We start from the raw sequence: 20512 nt of genomic DNA on the forward strand, positions 1-20512 counted from the left end.
GAGACACAATTTAATACATAGTATTCCACCTCTGGTCCCCCCAAATTCATGTCTTTCTCACGTGCAAAATACATTCATTCCATCCAAACCATTCCCCTAGTCTTAACTAACTCAGAAGTCTGAACTCCAAAGTCTCATCTTATATCATCTAAATCAGATACAGGTGAGACTCTAGGTACATTCATTTGCCGGCAAAGTTCCTCTTCTCTGTGAATGTGGAAAACCGAACAAGTTATCTTTTTATTTATTTTTTAAAATTTATTTTTGGCTGCATTGGGTCTTCGTTGCTGCATGCAGGCTTTCTCTAGTTGCGGCGAGTGGGGCCTACTCTTCATTGCAGTGTTGGTCTTCTCACTGCAGTGGCTTCTCTTGTTGCAGAGCATGGGCTCTAGGTGGGTGGGCTTCAGTAGTTGTGGCTCGTGGGCTCTACAGGTTCAGTAGTTGTGGTGCACAGGCTTAGTTGCTCTGCAGCATGTGGGATTTTCCAGGATCAGGGCTCGAACCCCTGTCCCCTGCATTGGCAGGCAGATTCTTAACAATTGCGTCACCAGAGAAGTCCCCAAACAAGTTTTATTTTTTTAATTTTTAAAATTTTATTGAAGTACAGATTATTTACAATGTCATGTTAATGTATTCTGTACAGCAGAGTGACTCAGTTATACATATATATTTTTCATATTGTTTTCTATTATGGTTTGTCACAGGATATTGAATATAGTTCCCTGTACTATACAGTAAGACCCTGTTGTTGATCCATCCTATATATGAACCAAACAAGTTATGTTCTTCCAAAATACAATGGTGGGACATACATGGGATAGACATTCCATTCCAAAAGATAAAAGGTGAGAAAGGGACTTCCCTGGTGGTCCAGTGGTTAAGACTTCGCCTTCCAATGCAGGGAGTGCCGGTTTGATCTCTGGTTGGGAAGTTAAGATCCCACATGCCTTGCAGCCAAAAAACCAAAACAAAAAACAGAAGAAGTATTGTAACAAATTCTATAAAGACTTTTAAAATGGTCCACATCCAAAACATCTTTTAAAAAAAAAAGGAAAAGAGAAATAGGTAAAAAAGGAAAGGGTGTCTGGTGCCAAGCAAGTCTAAAACTTAGCTATGCAAATCCCATTAGATCTTAAGGCTTGAGAACAATCCTCTTTGGTTCAGTACTCTGCCGTTCAGGCCCACAGGGGTGGCACCATCACGCTCAGGGCTCAGCAGGACACCCAGTCCCTTCTGCCCAGCAGGGCCCCTCCTGCCTCCCATGTTGAAGCTCCCGCCGGGACCTCCCCCTCTGGTAGGAGAAAGCAGCCTTGCCCCCTGGTCTGTGGTGGGCGGGGCAGCTCTGGGATCTCTGATTCACCTTTGGTTTCATTCTTTCCTTTTCTTGAAGGATAACACAAGCTTGCAGCCCTCCTTCTCTCCTCCCCTTTGCTTAGTTCACTTTAGTCTCAGCTGGCAGTTTCTGCTGGTAAGGTCTCATCTCTTTTCCAAGCTTCTGCTGAGATGGATGATAAGATCATGGTTCAAGGTCATGCTGAGTTTATCACATGGTTGTTCAGCCCCACCCTTAGCATTCTCTTAAGAATGAGCTTTTCCATTTTCTACCATGTGGATAGGCTGAGAATTTTCTAGGTCTTTAAGTTCTGGTTCCTTTTTGGTTAACAGCTCCATTGTTCAGAGTTCAGCTAAACTACTCCATAATATTGCTGACTCAGCATCCATTTTGTGTGGCCTGAAGGGGCCTTGAACTGGCAATAGCTCCTCCCTAGTTAAAAGCCCACTTAACAAGTAAAGGTAAGTTTCTGCTATGGCTCCCCCACAGCCCTTGTGATAAGCACTCTCCCCCATAGCCCAAGGCCTTACCCTGTGCACCCCTTAGATAAGATCCCTGAAAAGCCTACCAAAACTTCACTCTTGGTTTGAATTGACCAATCTGACCTTAGCTCAAGAACATCAAAGCCCTCCACCCTAATAACGACAAGAGCCCCAGGACACATCCTGCCTTGATCTCCCCGAGAGGCCCCTCAAGGTGTGCTGTGTTCCTCCCATAGGACCTGTGAGTAATAAACTTTTCTGTTTCACTTTCCCTTGCAGTATTTTGCATTGGGGCTCACCATCTGACATCCCAGGGTGCTACTTAACAAATGTCAATTAAGCAAAGTCACAGCATCTTCCTTCAACTCATCTCTCTCCTTTTGCATTTCACTGTAAGTGATCAGGAGAAACCAAGCTGCTCCTTGAACACTTTGTTTAGAAATCTCTTCAGCTGGGACTTCCCTGGTGATCCAGTAGTTAAGACTCCACAATTCCAGTGCAGGGGGTAAGGGTTTAATCCCTGGTTGAGGAACTAAGATCCTGCATGCTGTGCTGCCAAAAAGAAAAAAAAAAATCTCCTCAGGTAAATATCCCATTTCATCACTCACAAACTTCACTTTCTACAAAACAGTAGAACACATTTTAGCTAAGTTCTTTGCCACTTTATAAAAAGTATCACCTTTACTCCAGTTTCCAATAACATGTTCCTCATTTCCAGCTGAGATCTCACCAAAATTGCCTTTAACGTCTGTATTTCTAGTACACACCTCAAAACTCTTCCAGCCTCTACCCGTTGCCCAGTTCCAAAGCTGCTTCTGTATATTTAAATATTTATTACAGTAGCACCCCACTCTTGGTACCAAAATCTGTCTTAGTAGACCCTGCCAATAATAAAATGCCATAGACTGGGTGGCTTAAACAATGGAAATTTGTTTTCTCATAGTTCGACAGACTAAAATCCAATATCAAGGTTCCAGCATGATTGGGTTCTGGTGAGAACTCTCTTCCTGCCTTGTGGATGGCCATCTTCTCTCTGTGTTCTCAAACGGTGGGGAGAGAGAGAAAGCTCTCTGGTATCTCTCCTTATAAGGGCACTAATCCTATGGGTGGGGGACCCCACCATCACAATTTCATCCAAAGCACCTCCTTAGAGTAGTGATCAAGGAAGTCTTCTCTGAAAGATAACATTTAGACTGAGCTCCATAGCATGAGAAAGAACCAGGATTTTCTTCTGATTTGTTTACTGTTGTAACCCTAGTCCCTAGAACAGTGCCTTGTACAAAGTTTGAATGTTTTATGAATGAATACAGGAATGAATGAATGAATAATGCAAGCAACCTGGGTAGAGCTGGGGAAGAGGAGTATTCCAGGCAGAAGGACCAACAATGCAGAGATTGCACAGTAGAAAAGATCTTAGCCTGTTTGTGGATCAGAAAGGAGACCAGTGTGGCTGGGGAACACGGAACTGGAGAGTGATGAAATGACGTAGGTATGGAGAGGTAGGCAGTATTATTAGATGTTGCTTGGTGATCTGTGCTTACATATAATGTGATATTAAGAGATGAACTCTGGAACCAGACTCTCTGGATTCAAATCCCTGCTCCATCGCTTACTACCTATGTGACCTCTGGCAAGTTAGCCAGCCTCTCTATATCTTTACTTCCTTGTCTATAAAATGGGAAAAATAACAGTTAAGACAAATAATTATAATAAGCATAAATAGTAAAAATAATAACATAAAGCAATTAGCTTATTTTGAGTATTAAGGGAGTTAATTTTAAAATGAGCTAAAAAGGTCCCAATCAATAACTTTGAATGGGTGGTGTGTTTCATAGGGTTTATGGTTTAGTAGGAGGTTCATGTGTTTTCTGACCATTTGTATCCTGAACTTTGTGAATTGCCTTTTTTGTTATTGTTATTATTCACCAATTTTTCTATTGGGATGTTCTGTTTTTAAAAATTGTTTTGTGAGTGTCCTTTGAATATTATAAATATTAAAAGTTTGTCATATGCATTGAGATATGTTTCCTAGCTTTCCATTTGCCTTTCAAGGATGCCTATGGCATTTACCCCATATAGAAATTTCAAAGGTTTATGTTTTCAATCTATTTTTGTGTGATTTTAGTTTTCTAGGCATGCAATACATAAGAATACCTTCATACATTACACCTATATATCTTCTAATACTTTTTACACTATTATATCTAAACCTTTGTTCCACTGGAATTTTTTTTAAAAGAGTGATCTCGGAGTATTATCACTGTTAGCATTTTGGTAAGTAACCTTCTAGATATCTTTCAATGCATAAATATATATTTATAGTATAGGTATATAATTTTATATAAATGTGATCAGAGGCAGCCTAAGCAGTCCTATTGCCATGGATCACCACCCCTACACTACTCACCCTTTGAATAAGGAAAGGTCAGGGAAGGGGAGATGATTTGTGGGAGGGGAGGGTCAGAAGTTCTTAGCCTTGGGACTTCCCTGGAGGTCCAGTGGTTAAGATTCTGTGCTTCACTGCAAGGGGTGTGGGTACTATTCCTGGTCAGGGAAGTAAGATCCCACATGCCACACAGCACGGCCAAAGAAAAAAAAGAGTTCTTAGCCTTGTTTGGAGAGTTTATCATTCTACCTGTTGGGAAGGTTCTTCCCCACCTCACCCCCAAGCAGAGTGCTGTGGGTCTCCAAGAGAATCACTCACAGAGACTGGAGGTCCCACAAGGTGGGGAGACCCGCTTCTTGATCCCTGGCTGGACACTAGCTGGGTCGCCAAGCATGCAGTCTGCTCTTGTGCTGCTATGGGTAGAGAACTAGCTGAGCCTGCTTAGGAGCATTTAATGAGTCCTCTGAGGGTGAAGGTTTTCCTGGCTCATGGAGACTGGAGTCTAACTCTTGTTCCAAGATATCCAGAGGCAGAGAGCATTTTAGTAGCCCTTTGGGCAGGGCAAGAAGGGACTAGTGTAGTGCAACTGGGAGGGAAAGGTTTGGGGGCATCCTCACCACAACTTCCTGTCGTTCTTGGGGAGCACAGAAAAGGACTAACTATGATGTCTAAAACCACTGCCCTCCATCATATCTGCTCCCTCTCCTGTGCTTCCTTGTAGGTGAAAGGCGTTACCACAAACCATCAAGTGTTCCAAATCAGGAAACGGTGTCATGGTCATCTTTCTCTTTTTTATCAAGCACTAGCTCTGTAGTTCTATATTCTTACTATTTTCTCAGTCTCCTTTCTTCTCTCCACCTCAAGCGTTCATCACCTGCTGCTTAGGTGACTTCAGGAGGTCCTTCTTGTGGGGTGAGGAGAGCCCAGATGTTAAGGCTGCACTCCTGAGAGTGATGGGAGGAACCTCCCAGTTCCCGTTCACCCCAAAGCCAGAGAAAACAGACAGTGAGAATATTCCTGTTCTCTCCAAGTCAAAACACCCAAACGGACAGAAAACTCATTCTTCCTTTGAGTAGAACCTGACCTTTCTTTTTACCACAAAATGTCATGTTTACATTTTCTACCGCCATTCAGTTACCATCCAGTTTTCAATCCTTGAATTACGATTTCTACCTCTTTTTGACTGAAATTTGCTTTCAAAGATCACCAGTGCCAAATACAAAGGTGTAGCAATTAGGAACCTTTCTGCTGCACGTGATAGAAATTCCAACCCAAACTGGCTTAAGGTAAAAAGAGCATGTATGAGCTCCTATAACTGAGGAGTCCAAAGGTAGAATTAAGTACAGACGTGGTTTCATCCAGGACTCAAAAAATATCACTGAGATGTCATTTCTCTCCTTTTCTTGGCCCTAAGTCCTTGTTGTTTGCTCCATCCTAGGGCCAGGCATGGGAGTAAGACAGTTGCAATGTTTCCAGTTCCTGTATCCACTTAGATGGACATCTAGAGGGAACTAGAGTGTGTTCCACTTTTTGGTGACATCCTAAGTCTCTGAACCAATCAGTGTGGCCATGGGAATATGTTGCTCTGATTGGCCAGGCTTGAGTCACATGCTCAATTTCTAGCCTTTGGAACAGAGATGTCCCATAGAAATACAGTCGGAGCCATAAACGCGAGACACAGATGTAGGCCACATATGTGATTTTGAATGTTCTAGTAGCCACATTTAAAACCAGGAGAAATTAAATTTAATGATATATTTCATTTAACCCAGTATATCCAAACTATTATCATTTCAACATTAATATTAAAAACTACTAATGAAATACTTTAAACTCTTGTACTGTCTTCAAAATCAACATTTTAACAAGGCTTCGAAGTGGTGATAACGTATGGTGAGGGATGTCTACGAAACATAATTTGAGAAAATGTCCTACAGGCTCCTTTCTAGTTCCTCAGATCGTACTTGTAATGGTGGAAATACTGAGAGACCTGCTGAAATAATATATTTGAGCAATTGAGAATTGAAGGCAGGGTTGTTACCGGTTAGCTCAAGGATACTGAGTGACTCTTAATATTGCTTTCACGTTGCTGCCACCTGTTGGTTGTAACAGGTATTTCAGCCACATAAACACAAAACAGGTTTCGGTCGTTTGTGAGCTGAAACAAGTCTGGCAACATTCCTCAGCTACATCTTGAAATGACTTTCCTTTGGAATTCCCATTCATACCAGAGCATGGAAAGTCTTAATAGTTTGTGTTATGGATTCTCAGACTTGTGTTTACCAGGCTGTTTTTTTTCTGTCTGCTGCAGCACACATAGATTTCTCCCTCCTTTAAACACTTACCCGTCTAAGTCAGTAATGTAATGAGTCCTGCTTTCTCTTTCTGCAGGTTGTTTCTCTTGCTATTTTTTCTTGCACACCTTCTGAAGGCAGTGACCAGAGCACACTTCTTGCCATCTCTAAGCCTTAGTTCCTTCAGCTGTAAAATGTAGGATAATATTAGCTCCTTCACAGTGTCAGTATGAAGATAAAATTGCATACTGTTTGTAAAATGTTTGGGGCAGTCACTGACATATAGGAAGTACTTTGGATACATTATGGTTCAAGATGACAAGTCTTCATTGGAAATTTGAGCAGTGACTGGATAGTTGATGGTATGTTCTATTTTTTAAATTCTTATGTTAAAAAATCCTTACCTCTTAAATAGTTATGGATGATATAATGTGACTGCTGGAGTTTGCTTCAAAATGTAGGAGGGGGAGGGAAGTGGGCAGTGATATATGTGAAACAGTAATGGCCATGAATTGATCATTGATGAAGCTGGGATATGGATAGATGGTATTCATTACACCATTTTGTCTATTTTGTGTTTGAAATTTTGCATACAATTAAAAAAGAATAACAAGTTCTTATATTCCTGACAGCACTGTAAACAGTGCTGGACATAATATGGGTACTACTTCTTACATTGTTCTTTTGTATTTTTAAAGTTTATTTTATTGAAGTATAGTTGATTTACACTGTTGTGTGTTGATTTCTGCCGTGCAGCAAAGTGATTCAGTTATACACATATATATGGACACATATATATACACTTTTTCATACTATTTTCCATTATGGTTTCTCACAGGATATTGAATATAGTTCCCTGTGCTATACAACAGAGCCTTGTTGTTGATCAATTCTATATATAACAGTTTGCATCTGCTAATCCAAAACTCCCAATCCAACCCACCCCTACCACCCTCCTCCTTGGCAACCACAAGTCTGTTCTCTATGTCTATGAGTCTGTTTCTGTTTGGAAGATAACTTCATTTGTGTCATATTTTAGATTCTGCATATAAGTGATATCATATAGTATTTGTCTTTCTCTTTCTGACTCTAAATCCATCCATGTTGCTACTAGCGGCATTATTTCATTCCTTTTCATAGCTGAGGAATATTCCCTTGTATATATGTACCACGTCTTCTTTATACATCCATCTGTCGCTGGACGTTTTGGTTGCTTCTATGACCTGGCTTTTGTAAATAGTGCTGCAATGAAGGTTGGGCTGCATTATGGCTTTCTCCCGATCTACACCCAGCAGTGGGATTGCCAGATCATACGGTAGCTCTATTTTTAGTTTCTTAATGAACCTCCATACTGTTCTCCATGGTGGCTGTATCCATTTACATTCTCACCAACAGGGTAGGAGGGTTCGCTTTCTCCACGCCCTCTCCAGCACTTACTGTTTGTACCCTTTTTTTTTTTTTTTTTTTGCGGTACGCGGGCCTCTCACTGTTGTGGCCTCTCCCGTTGCGGAGCACAGGCTCCGGACGCGCAGGCTCAGCGGCCATGGCTCACGGGACCAGCCGCTCCGCGGCATGTGGGATCTTCCCGGACCGCGGCATGAACCCGCGTCCCCTGCGTCGGCAGGCAGACTCTCAACCACTGCGCCACCAGGGAAGCCCCGTTTGTACACTTTTTGATGATGGCCATGCTGAGGGTTGTGAGGTGATACTTCCTTGTACTTTTGATTGATATTTCTCTACTACTACTAAGTGACCTTGAGCATCTTTTCAGGTGCTATTTTTTTTTTAAGTGTGATTAAAACCTCTCTCTTGAAATGGGTTTCTTGAAAGTCTGCCCTTTTATGAATTCTGTTTGTATTACTTACCCCAGGACATTTGCGGAGGGCAGATATCATTTACAGCCCTGAAGGCCTTCGTGAAAGTTCTGTTCCTGGGTTGTAAATGAGAGTGGAATGTGCCAGGACAAACACTCAAGGGCTTGTGTCTCTTTACTTCTTCTCCTTTACCTTCAGCAGGAAAGATCTGCTGAGGGTGCTGTGGTATGTACGTGGGCGACTCTAAGAAAGGAGAATGCAGGTGCAGCCCAGCCCCAGGAGACGTGGAGACCAGGTGACTTTTCAAAACTCTTCCAGCCGAGAGGGTCCACCGTTCTTAGGGTGTACTAAGCTTGGTGTAGCCATCTGAGATTCCCCCCTGGGTCTGGTGATTATGGTCCCATCCAGAGGGGACCAGGCACTATATGTCCAAGAGAAACTCATTTTCCAGCACATCCTTCCAAGCTTCTTCAGCCCTCTGACAGTCAACCCTTGGGACCCAAGTTTGCTCAGTCTCCAAAACTGTGAACCACACTAGCTCCCAAGACCAGAGTGGAACACAGTAGGCATTTCCTTTTCTTTTTTAATTTAATTTTTGGGTTATATTGGAGTGTAGTTGATTGACATGTTGTGTTTGTAGGTGTACAGCACTTTGATTTAGATAGACATAGATGGAGAGCTACTCTTTTTCAGATTTTTTTTCCCATATAGGTTATTAGAATGTTCAGTCGAGTTCCCTGTGCTATACACTAGGTCCCTTTTGCTTATATATTTTATAGGTATTAGGGTATATAAGTTAATCCCAACCTCCTAATTTATCCCTTGCTGCCCCCCCCCCCGCCACTTTTCCCCTTTGGTGATTGTAAGTTTGTTTCCTAAGTCTGTGAGTCTGTTTCTGTTTTGTAAAGTAGTTCATTTGTGTCAATTTTTAATTTCCACCTCTAAGTGATGTCATATGGTATTTGTCTTTGTCTGACTTACTACACTTAGTATGAAAATCTGCAGGTCCATCCATGTTGCTGCAAATGGCATTATTTCATTTTTTTTATGGCTGAGTAATATTTCCTTGTATATATGTACAACATATTCTTAATCCATGCATCTGTCGATGGACATTTTGGGTGCTTCCATGTCATGGTTATTGCAAAGAGTGCTGCAATGAGGGTTGGGGTGCATGTGTCTTTTCAAGTTATGGTTTTCTCCAGCTATACGTCTAGGAGTGGGATTGCTGGATCATATGGAAGCTCTGTTTTCAGTTTCTTAAGCCACCTCCCTACTCTTCTCCATAGTGGCTGTCACCAATTTACATTCTTACCAACAGCGTGGGAGGGTTCCCTTTTCTCCACACCCTCTCCAGCATTTATTGTTATTACACTTTTTGATTAGTCCGGGACATGAAGGTTAAGGGCGGGGAGGACTGAGACACAAGCCCTAGGGTGTTTGCACAGGCACAAGGCTTCTAATTTCCAAGCAGGGACAGGACTTTCCGAAAGGCCATGGTCATTCTGATGGATGTGAGGTGATACGTCGTTGTACTTTTGATTTGCATTTCTCTACTAATGAGCGATGTTGACCATCTTTTCATGTGCTATTAAAAAAAACACAACAGTGTGAGTAAAATTTATCTCTTGAATTTGGCTTTTTGAAAGTCTGCCCTTTTATGAATTCTCTTTGGATAACCTACCCCAGGACACTTGCTGAGGGCAGGTAGCATTTACAGCCCCGCAGACCTTGGCCTCATAAGCCCGTTTTTTTAAGGTTGTAGTTATGGGAAATGGCCACAAGGTGGCAGGATTTCTTCATGCCCAGCTCTGGTTACTGGGGCAACCAGAACATTCATGAAAGTCCCATTCCCGGGTTGTAAATGAGAGTGGAATGTGCCAGAACAAATACCCAAGGTCTTGTGTCTCTCCACTTCTTCTCCCTTAACCTTCAACCCGGGGCAACTCCCAACCCCGGCAGAAGCTCTGCTGAGGGCGCTGTCATCCGTAGGTGGGGCGACCCTAAGGAAGGAGGCTGGAAGTGGGAGCCCAGCACCAGGAGACGTGGAGAGCAGATGACTTTTCAGAGCTCTTTCGACCCACAGGGTCCACCTGCCTTTGGGTGCCCTAGACTTCATTTAGATGTCGTAGGCCTCACATGGATCTGGAGATTGTGGTTTAATGCAGAGGGGACCAGGCACTACACATCCAAGAGAGCTCATTGGCTGTCACATTCCTGCCAGCTCCTTCAGCCCCAGGACAGTCCAGCCTTGGGATCCAGGGATGTGAACCAGGCCGGGTCCCCGAGGCTGGATTGGAATAGAGTAGGTAGTACCTTTTTTTTAAATTTAATTTTAGTTCATATTAGAGTATAGTTGATTTACAATGTTGTGTTTGTTTTAGGTGTACAATGGCTTGATTCGGTTATACATAGACAGAGATCTACTCATTTTCAGATTCTTTTCTCATGTAGGTTATTAGAATGCTGAGTTCCCTGTGCTATACAGGAGGTCCATGTTGCTGATCTGTTTTATAGGTATTAGTGTCTAGAAGTTAATCCCAAGCTCCTAATTTATCCCTCACTGCCACCTTTCCCCTTAGGTCACCATAAGTTTGTTTTTTAAGTCTGTGAGTCTGTTTCTGTTTTGTAAAGTAGTTCATTTGTAAGGTATTACAGAAAAACAAGAACGCCCTATTTTGCACAACCCGATCATTGGCGATGTTGAGCAGCTTTTCATGTGCTTTAATGTGCCAGTAAAAGCTACCTCTTGATATGCATTTCCTGCAATTCTGCCTTGTTTTCACGTCCTTTTGGATCACCTACCCCAAGACATTGAGCGAGGGCAGGTGTCATTTACAGCCTTGCCCGCCCTGTGAATTGCGGTGCCCCTGAGCCCCGGTTTTCAGGTTGTTGTTACGGGAAGCGGCCACAAGGCGGCAGGATTTCTTTAAGCCCCACTTGGGGCCCTGCGGCAACCTGAGCCTTTCGGAAAGTCCTGTCCCTGCTTGGAAATTAGATGGCCTGTGCAAACACCCTAGGGCTTGTGTCTCAGTCCTCCCCGCCTTAACCTTCATCATGCCCCGGACTAATTCCCAGCCGTGCAAACCGGCTGTTGAGGTTGCTGTTTCCCGCAGGTGGCGCGACTCTTAAAAAAAAAAAAAAGAAGAAGAAGAAGAAGAAAAACCTATAGATGTGGCAATGCCAACACCGGGAGATGTGGAGACCAGGGAACTTTTCAAGTCTCTTCCAGCCCAGAGGGTCCACCTGCCTTTGGGTGTCCTAGGCATGATTTAGTTGTAGGGGGGCTCTCCTGGACCTGGAGATTTGGGATCCATGTAGTGCGGACCAGGCAGTTAAAGATCAAGGGGGCCACCTCTGCTGACACTGCATCTCCAGCTCGCTCAGCCCCGTGACAGTGCCGCCTGGGGACCCAAGCTAGCTCTGGCTCCTGGGTTGTGAGGCCAGGTTGGTCACTGTGCCTCAAGAAATTTAGTAACCTTTTCTCTTTTTGGAGTTTAATTTTATTCGTATAGAAGACTATAACTGATTTACAATGTTGTTTCTTTTGGGCAGGAAACAGCAACTTGAATCACTTACACAGAGACCTCTATTCTTTTTCAGATTCTTTTTCCTCTGAGATCATTACAGTGCATTGAGTCGAGTTCCGTCTCCTACACAGTAATTCCTTATTGATTATCCATTTTCTCTATATAAGGATATGTATGCCAATTAAACCTACTAAGTTATGCCTCCCCCCTCTCCCACCTTTCCTGTTGGTAACCATAAATTTGTTTTCTAAGTCCGTGACTCTGTGTCTTTTATGGAAGTTTGTTCATTTGTAAAAATTTTTAGATTCCATCTATAAGTGATAGCACATATTTCTCTTTCTCTGACTTATGTCACTTAGTATGATCATATCTAGGTCCATTTGTGTTGCTGCAAATGGCCTTATTTCATTCATTTCATGGTTGAGTAACATTCCATTCTTTATATATACCACATCTTTATCCACTCACCCTTCAATGGACACTTTCGTTGCTTCCAAGTCGAGGTACTTGTAAAGAGTGCTACAGTGAAAGTTGGGGTGCCTGTGTCCTGTCGATGCAACGTTTTTCCCGGATTGACACCCAGGAGTGGAACTGCCGCATCCTCTGGTAGCTCTAATTTTAGATTTTCAAGGAACCACATTACTGTTCTCCAGAGAGGCTATTAGCAATTTACATTCCAAGCAGCAGTGTAGCAGGGTTCCCCTTTTTGCACTCCCTCTCCAGCATTTCTTCCTTTTAAACTTTCTGATGACAGCCATTCTGACTCGTGAAAGGTGATGCCTCCTTGTAGTGTTGACTTGCACTTACCTCCTACTCTCCACTAATAAGCAGGTTTTCATGTGCTTTATGTTTTTCCAAACAGTGGGAGTAAAATTTACCACTTGAAATCCAGTTGCTGAAATTGTGCCTTGTTTAGAAGTCGTTTTATATGACTAGCCTCAAGACAAAGGTGTCATTTACATAGTCCAGAGCCTTGGACTATGCAGTGCTCTTAAGCACCAGTTTTTAAATTGTTGTTTCGGAAACGGCCGCAAGGTGGCAGGATTTCTACATGAACCCCGGGCTAAATCGGGAAACCTGAGCCTTAGGGAGAATGCTGTTCCTGATGGCAAATTAAAGGGCAATGTGCCAGTCCAAACACCAAATATTGTGTCTCATACCTTCTCCCCCAGTACCCATCATGCCCCGGACTAATTCTAAGCACTGCCAAACCGCCTGTGGAGGGTGGTGACTTCCACAGGTGGGGAGACTCAAAGAAAAGGCGAGACGGGAGACCCCCAACCCCGGGAGATATGGAGACCTGGTGACTTTTTACATCTCTTCCAGCCCCGAGGGTCCACCATGCTATGGGTGTCCCAGTCATGTTTAGCTGGGGATTGGCTCTTCTGAACCTGGAGATTTAAGCCCCATGGAGTGGGGATCAGGCAGCACATCTCCAAAGGGGTGCATTAGCTGGCACGTCCTCACCAGGTCCCTCAGCCCCATGAGAGTCCATCCATGGACCCAGGCCACCTATGCCTTAAGACGATGGGACACCAGGTAGGTCACTGTCCCTTAAAGAAATTAGTAACAATTTCTGTCTTGTTGTTGTTGTTGCTGTAATTGTAATTTAACATTATTTATATAATGGAGGATAGCCGATTTGCAATGTCATGTTCATTCCTCATCAACAACTACCTGATTCCCTTACGCAGAGGTATTTATATATTCTTCTTCGGATTCTCACCCGTCTTATGTATTCTTTGGGGGCTATGACACTGTGTTGAGTCAACTTCTATGTGCTATAAACTAGGTCGTTATTGATTGCCTATTTCTGTATGTAAGGGTATATTGCTAATTTAAACCTCCTCGTTGATGCCTCTCCCTCCACCTTTCCACTTTGGTAGCCATAAGCTTGCTTTCTAAATCTGTGACTGTGTATCTGTTATGGAAGATGGTTCATTTGTATCAATTCTTAGATTGTGCCTATAAGTGAAAGCATATGATACTTCCATTTCTTTGACGTTTATCACCCACTATGACTCTACCTAGGTCCATCCTAGTGCTGCAAATGGGCTCACTTCCTTCATTTCATGGCTGAGTAATATTCCATTGTTCATATGTACCGCAACTTCTTTATCCATTCCTCTTTCCCAGGACAATCAGTTTGCTTGCAAGTCTACGCTCTTGAAAAGAGGGCTGCACTAAATATTGGGGTGCATGTGTCCTTCGATTACTGGCTTTCCCAGGGTATCTGCCCCAGCGTGGCACTTCCGGATCCTCTGTAGCCCTAGATTTTCGATGTTTAGGAAGCTCCAAACTGTTCTCCAGAGTGGCTGTTAGCAATTTACCTTCCCACCATCAGCTGGGCAGGGTTAGCTTTTTTCCACGCCTCCTCCAGCATTTCTTTCTGTTAGACTTGGTGATGAAGGTCATTCTGAATGCTGAGAGATGACTCCTCTCTGTCGAGTTGATTTGCATTGCCGGAATAGTCGATTCCCAAAAAGGGCCTTCGGTGTTTTCCGTAATACACCACGGAAAAATCCGAACGCCCCCTTGGTCCAACCGGGTCACTGGTGCTATTTAGCCGCTTTTTACGTGCTTTAATGTGCCAGGAAAACCTACCGGTTGTAATGCATTTGCTGCAGTTCCGCCTTGTTTTCACGTGTTTTTCGATCACCTGCCCCAAGACATTGAGCGAGGTCAGGTGTCATTTACAGCACTGCAGGCCATGTAATTTGCCGTGTCCCTGAAGGCCGGTTTTCAGGTTGTTGTTACGGGAAGCGGCCACAAGGCGGCAGGATTTCTTTAAGCCCCACTCGTGTACCTGGGGCAACCAGGACCTCTGGGGAAGTCCTCTTCCTGCTTGGAAATTCGGTGGCCTGTGCCTGTGCAAACACCCTAGGGCTTGTGTCTGGGTCCTACCCCGCTTAAGCTTGACGCAGCGGACAAATTCTAAGCTGTGCAAAACGGGATATGTGGGTGTTGTCTTCCCCCGGTGGGGAGACCTTAAGGAAAGAGGCTGCAGGTGGGAATCACAGCATCAGGAAATGTGGAGATTAGGTGACGTTTCAAACATCTTCCCGCCTAGAGGTTCCACCATCCTTTGGGCGTCCCAGGCATGTTTAGTCGTAGGTTGGGTCCCCTGCCCCTGAAGATTTCGGCTCCTGGCGTGGGGATCAGGCAGCACACCTCCAATGGGGCTGCATTAGGTGCACATGCTCACCAGGCCCCTCAGCACCGTGAATGTCCAGCCTTGACACCCAAGCCTGCTCTGGCTGCAGGGATGTGACACCTGGTTGGGTCTCCGCTGCTGAACGAGTTCAGTAATAATTCCCACCACCCCCCCACCCTTTCATTTTTGATTCTCATAATGGGATATAGCAGATCTGCACTATTGTTTTCCTTTCTGGTGAACTCGTATTTGCTTCCCTCATGCAGAGAAGTTTCTGTGTTTTCGTGTGGATTACTCCCAAGCTTCCATATTCTTTTGCATCTATTACAGCGTGTTGAGTCAAGTTCTATGTGCTAAAAGCAGGTACTTGTTCATTAATGATTTTCTGTATGTAAGGATAGGCATGCCAATTTCAAACTCCACGTTGATGCCTCTCCCGCTGACTTTCCACTGCGGTAGCCATAAGTTTGCTTTCTAAATCCGTGACTGAGTTGCTGTTATGGAAGTTGGTTCATATGTATTCATTTTTACGTTTTTCCTGTAAGTGAAAACGTATGGTATTTCCCTTTCTTTGACGTTTGTCGTCCACTATGACTCTACCTAGGTCCATCCTAGTGCTGCAAAAGGGCTCACTTCCTTCATTTCATGGCTGAGTAATATTCCGTTGTTCACATGTAGCGCAACTTCTTTATCCATTCTTCTTTCCCAAGACAATCGGTTGCTTGCAAGTCTACGCTCTTGAAAAGAGGCCTGCACGAAAGTCGGGGTCGTGTGTCCGTCGATTACTGGCTTTCTCTGGATGCACGCCCCAGAATGGAGCTCTAGATTTTAGGTGTTTAGGGAGCTCCAAACTGTTCTCCAGAGTGGCTGTTAGCAATTTACCTTCCCACCATCAGCTGGGCAGGGTTGGGTTTTTTTCCCACACCCCCTCCAGCATTTCTTGCTGTTACAGTTGGTGGTGATGGTCATTCTGAATGGTGAGAGATGCTACCTCTCTATCGAGTTGCTTTGTATTACTAGAATATTTGATTGGCCGAAAACGGCCGTCGGTGTTTTCCATAATACATCAGGTGAAAACCCGAGCCCCCTTTTCTCCAACCCAGGCACTGGTGCTATTAGCAGCTTTTGATGTGCTTTAACGTGCCGGTAACTCATACCTGATGATACGCGTTTCCTGCAATTCTGCCTTGTTTTCACATCCTATTCCAAAACTTACCCCAAGATATTTAGCGAGGGCAGGTGTCCTTTACAGCCTTGCAGGCCCTGTGAATTGCAGTGCCCCTGGGCACCGCTTTTCAGGTTGTTGTTACGGGAAGCGGCCACAAGGCGGCAGCATTTCTTTAAGCCCCACTCGGGTCCCTGGGGCAACCTCGGCCTTTGCCAATGTCCTGTCCCTGCTTGGAAATTAGATGGCCTGTGCCTGTGCAAACACCCTAGGGCTTGTGTCTGAGTTCTCCCCCAGTCAACCTTCATCCAGGGAACAAATTCCAAGCTGTGGAAAACTGGGTTTTGAGGGTATTGTCTTCCCCAGGTGGGGAGAGCTTAAGGAAAGAGCCTCGAGGTGGGAACCACACCTCCGGTAAATGTGGAGATTAGGGGACTTTTCAAACATCTTCCCGCCCAGAGGGTCTACCATCCTTTGGGTGTCCCAGGCATGTTTACTTGTACGTTGGTTCCCCAGCCGCTGGAGACTTCGGCACCTGGAGTGGGGATCAGGCAGCACATCTCCAATGGGGCTGCATTAGGTGCACATGCTCAACAGGTCCCTGAGTCCCATGAAAGTGCAGGTTTGAGACTGAAGCCCGCTCTGGCTGCAGGGATATGAGAGTATGTTGGGTCTCCGACACTGAACAAATTTCGTAACAATTCGCCGCACCTTTTTTTTTTTTTTTAGTTTATTTTTGTAATGGAATAAAGCAGCTTTTCAATGTTGTGTTTCTTTCTGGTGAACTGCCACCTGATTCCTTTATGCAGAGACATTTATATATTCTTCTTGTGATTACTACCAATCTTACATATTCTTTTTCGTGTATTGCCGGGTATTGAGTTCTGTGTGCTATACAGTAGGTCCTTACTGAATACCTATTTTCTGTATGTAAGGGTGTTTATCATAATTTAAACTTCCTAATTTGTGTTTCCCACCCAACCTTTCACCTTTGATAGCCATAAGTTTTTTCCCTAAATCTGTGACTCTGTTTCATGTTAATTTGTATCAATTTTTGATTCCACTTAGAAGTGACTTTATATTATATTTTCTGTGTGACTTATTTCACTTTTTATGATCGTGTCTATGTTCATCCATGCTTTTGCAAATAGTGTCATTATAGTACACTTTTGACTGTTTTTCTCAGTTTACTTAAATACTATAATGACACTGTAAGTAATTATTATCAACTCAATCAACCAAAGATGCTCAAATTAGCATTTTGGTATAGTTTTGTTGTTGTTTAAGCATCATCTAGGAAAATGAAAATTTTCAGGAACAAAGGAGACGATTAGGACATAAAGTACACTTATTCCCTCCGTAATGAGCAGGATTCTGTGAGGCTCCTGGGCACAAAAGTATTTCTTGCTTGTAGGAAGTAGTTTTCATTCAGCCTCCATGACCTTCCCTGAGTTCCAAAGGCAGGTTCAAACAGTTGCTAATCAGACATGGAGACAAGGGAGGAGCAGTCAAGAAGCACTAGTGAAGGGCTTCCCTGGTGGCGCAGCGGTTGAGAGTCCGCCTGCCGATGCAGGCAACACGGGTTCGTGCCCCGATCCGGGAAGATCCCACATGCCGCGGAGCGGCTGGGCCCGTGAGCCATGGACGCTGAGCCTGCGCGTCTGGAGCCTGTGCTCCGCAACGGGAGAGGCCACAGCAGTGAGAAGCCCGCGTACTGCAAAAAAATAAAAAGAAAAGAAAAGAACCTGCCTGCCAGTGCAGGGGACAGTGGTTCGAGCCCTGGTCCAGGAAGATCCCACATGTCGGGGAGCAACTAAGCTGGGGTGCCACAACTACTGAACCCTCGTACTGCAACTACTGAATCCCAGGCGCTTAGAGCCCGTGCGCCGCAGTAAGAGAAGCCACCGCAATGAGAAGCCCGCGCACCGTGATGATAGAGCAGCCCCTGCTCGCTGCAATTAGAGAAAGCTTGCGCTGCAGCAATGAAGACCCAACGCAGCCAAAAATAAATAAAATAAATAGCTTTTTTTTTAAAGAAAGATACAATAGTGAAGCCTGTGGGCAGGGTCCTGGTTCCCCTCAAGGGATACGTATAATATCTTTGAGCTGTTTTGCAGATGCTAAAATCCGCACCAGGTGAAAGAAGTTGATTGCATGCTGCCCATAAGCACATAGACCCTAGACCGGTAGGAACCAGAAGGTTGATGTTGACTCCCAATTACCTCACCACCAACCAATCAGAAGAACGTCCACGTGTTGACCACGCCCTCCTCTTTGAAGCATTACTGTACAACTCCTCTCTATCCCCTCTGGGTAGGGACACACGGTGGTTTGGTTTGGTTTTGTTTTTTGCGGTACGTGGGCCTCTGACTGTTGCGGCCTCTCCCGCCGCGGAGCACAGGCTCCGGACGCGCAGGCTCAGCGGCCATGGCTCACGGTCCCAGCCGCTCCGCGGCATGTGGGATCTTCCCGGCCCGGGGCACGAACCCGTGTCTCATGCATCAGCAGGCGGACTCTCAACCGCTGCGCCACCAGAGAAGCCCCCGGCACACACGCTTTTGAGGGCCTTAGCCTTCTGTGGCCCCCTTTACCTGGCAAGGCAATAACTCTTTTCTTTTCTACTTCACACAAAACTCTGTCCCCGAGATTCAATTCGGTACTGATGTACAGAGGCGGAATTTTGGCTACAGTAAAACCACGAACTACCCAGGTGAGAGGGCTTTATGGGTAGTACACCTGAGACCATGTGGGCTGTTTGTTTCCTAATAGATGGAGAAATTCAACCCCACCAAACCTGACTTAATCAATCAAGGCCGACCAGTGCCAGAGATGAGGACTTGCCCCACAAGAGAACAAGGTAGTAGAAAGAAAGCCAAGGAATTCTCTTCCTCACTGGTTAGTGCTGTGTCCAGCAGGAATAGGTGGGGCACAGAATTGTGCAAGAGGCAGGGGCACACTGTGGTTTGCTGCTGATTGAGTGCATGAGCTTAGGTGTGTTATTTAAACTCTCTGAGCCTGTTTCCTTTACTTAAAAACCGGATTAATGATACCTATCTTGCAATCTTATGAGATTTCTTTAAAGTTCATTTAAGGTGTCTGGTACACAGCAGCTTTTTAATAAATGGTAGTGTACTAGTCGTGTTTCTGGATTGCAAGTAATCTCTGAGAAATCATCTCTGGTTCAGCTTGGCAAAAAGGAATTTATTGGCAAGCTGTCTGATAGCGAAAGAACCGATGTGAAGTTTCGAGAAGCAGGCAAGAAGATAGGCGGCCCCAGCTGAGATTTTCCACAGGTAGGGTTTGAATGGAACACTGCCATTGTCACCACTGGCCACCGAGCAGCTGCTAGTGGCATGAATTCTAAGCTGTCAGTTTCTTTGTGCCACTCCTGACTTTGGTCCTGGGAAGAGCATCTGATTGGCTTAGGTTCTGTGCCTGTTCTACCTCTTGGGAGTCAGGAGAGCCAGGGAGGGCCACCTGGGCTTCCTAGTGGAGTGTGATCTCACACTGTGACAGATCCGTCAAACATGGAGTGAGGTTTCCACTAGATGACAGCGCCAAAGTAACGAACCTCTACTACAGATGTGACTTATGTGGTTCTCTGGAAGCCAACTCTATACAACTCAGTGGAATAGCTTTATAGCTGAAAGGGAGCTTGTAGCCCCTCATTTGAAAATTTGGGCAACCAAGGTCCCAAGATACGACTTATACTAGATTACACAGAAAGTGAAGAGCATTCAGGCCTAGAACTTTGGTCTCCTAATTGTCATTCCAGTTCTCCTCACTGCATTCTTTCCCATCTGTAAAATGGGTATGATGATAATGCTTACTGCCTGGAGCCCTCCTACAAATTGCTTGGATTTTAGCTCGAGCATCGCTTTCTTAGGGGAGCCTTCTGTGTCCAACTTATCTTCTCCCCAAAGCTGTTCTTTCTCCTATTTCTGTATTGACTGCCTATTTCTGTATTGCTTTCACTACCCACCCTGCCTCTAAGGTAGAAAGTTTGGAGCCATCCTCATTGTTTCCTTCACTCTTATTCTCACTTTCAGAATTGACAGAACTTGGTGATTGTTGCCAAACTTACTGGTGTCTCACCTGTATCCTTTTAGCACTCACTTTTTCTTTTCATGTTCACCCAAACCCTTCTTATTGGAAGCACCAGGGTCTCTTTGCCTGAAAGATTTCTCCTGCTGTTGGTGCTCACTCAGCCCACTTACAGGGCAGGCCAGATGTGCCAGGGAGTTAAAATCCCTACGAGCAGTCCTCAACCAAAGCCTGATGGAAGTTGATGGATATATTTTGGGTAGGACAACTCTGAAGCATGCTGTATGCTGTCTTCCAGAGATGTCCAATG

This window comes from Orcinus orca, chromosome 9 (genome assembly GCF_937001465.1).
Source record: "Orcinus orca chromosome 9, mOrcOrc1.1, whole genome shotgun sequence".
Taxonomy (NCBI): Eukaryota; Metazoa; Chordata; class Mammalia; order Artiodactyla; family Delphinidae; genus Orcinus; species Orcinus orca.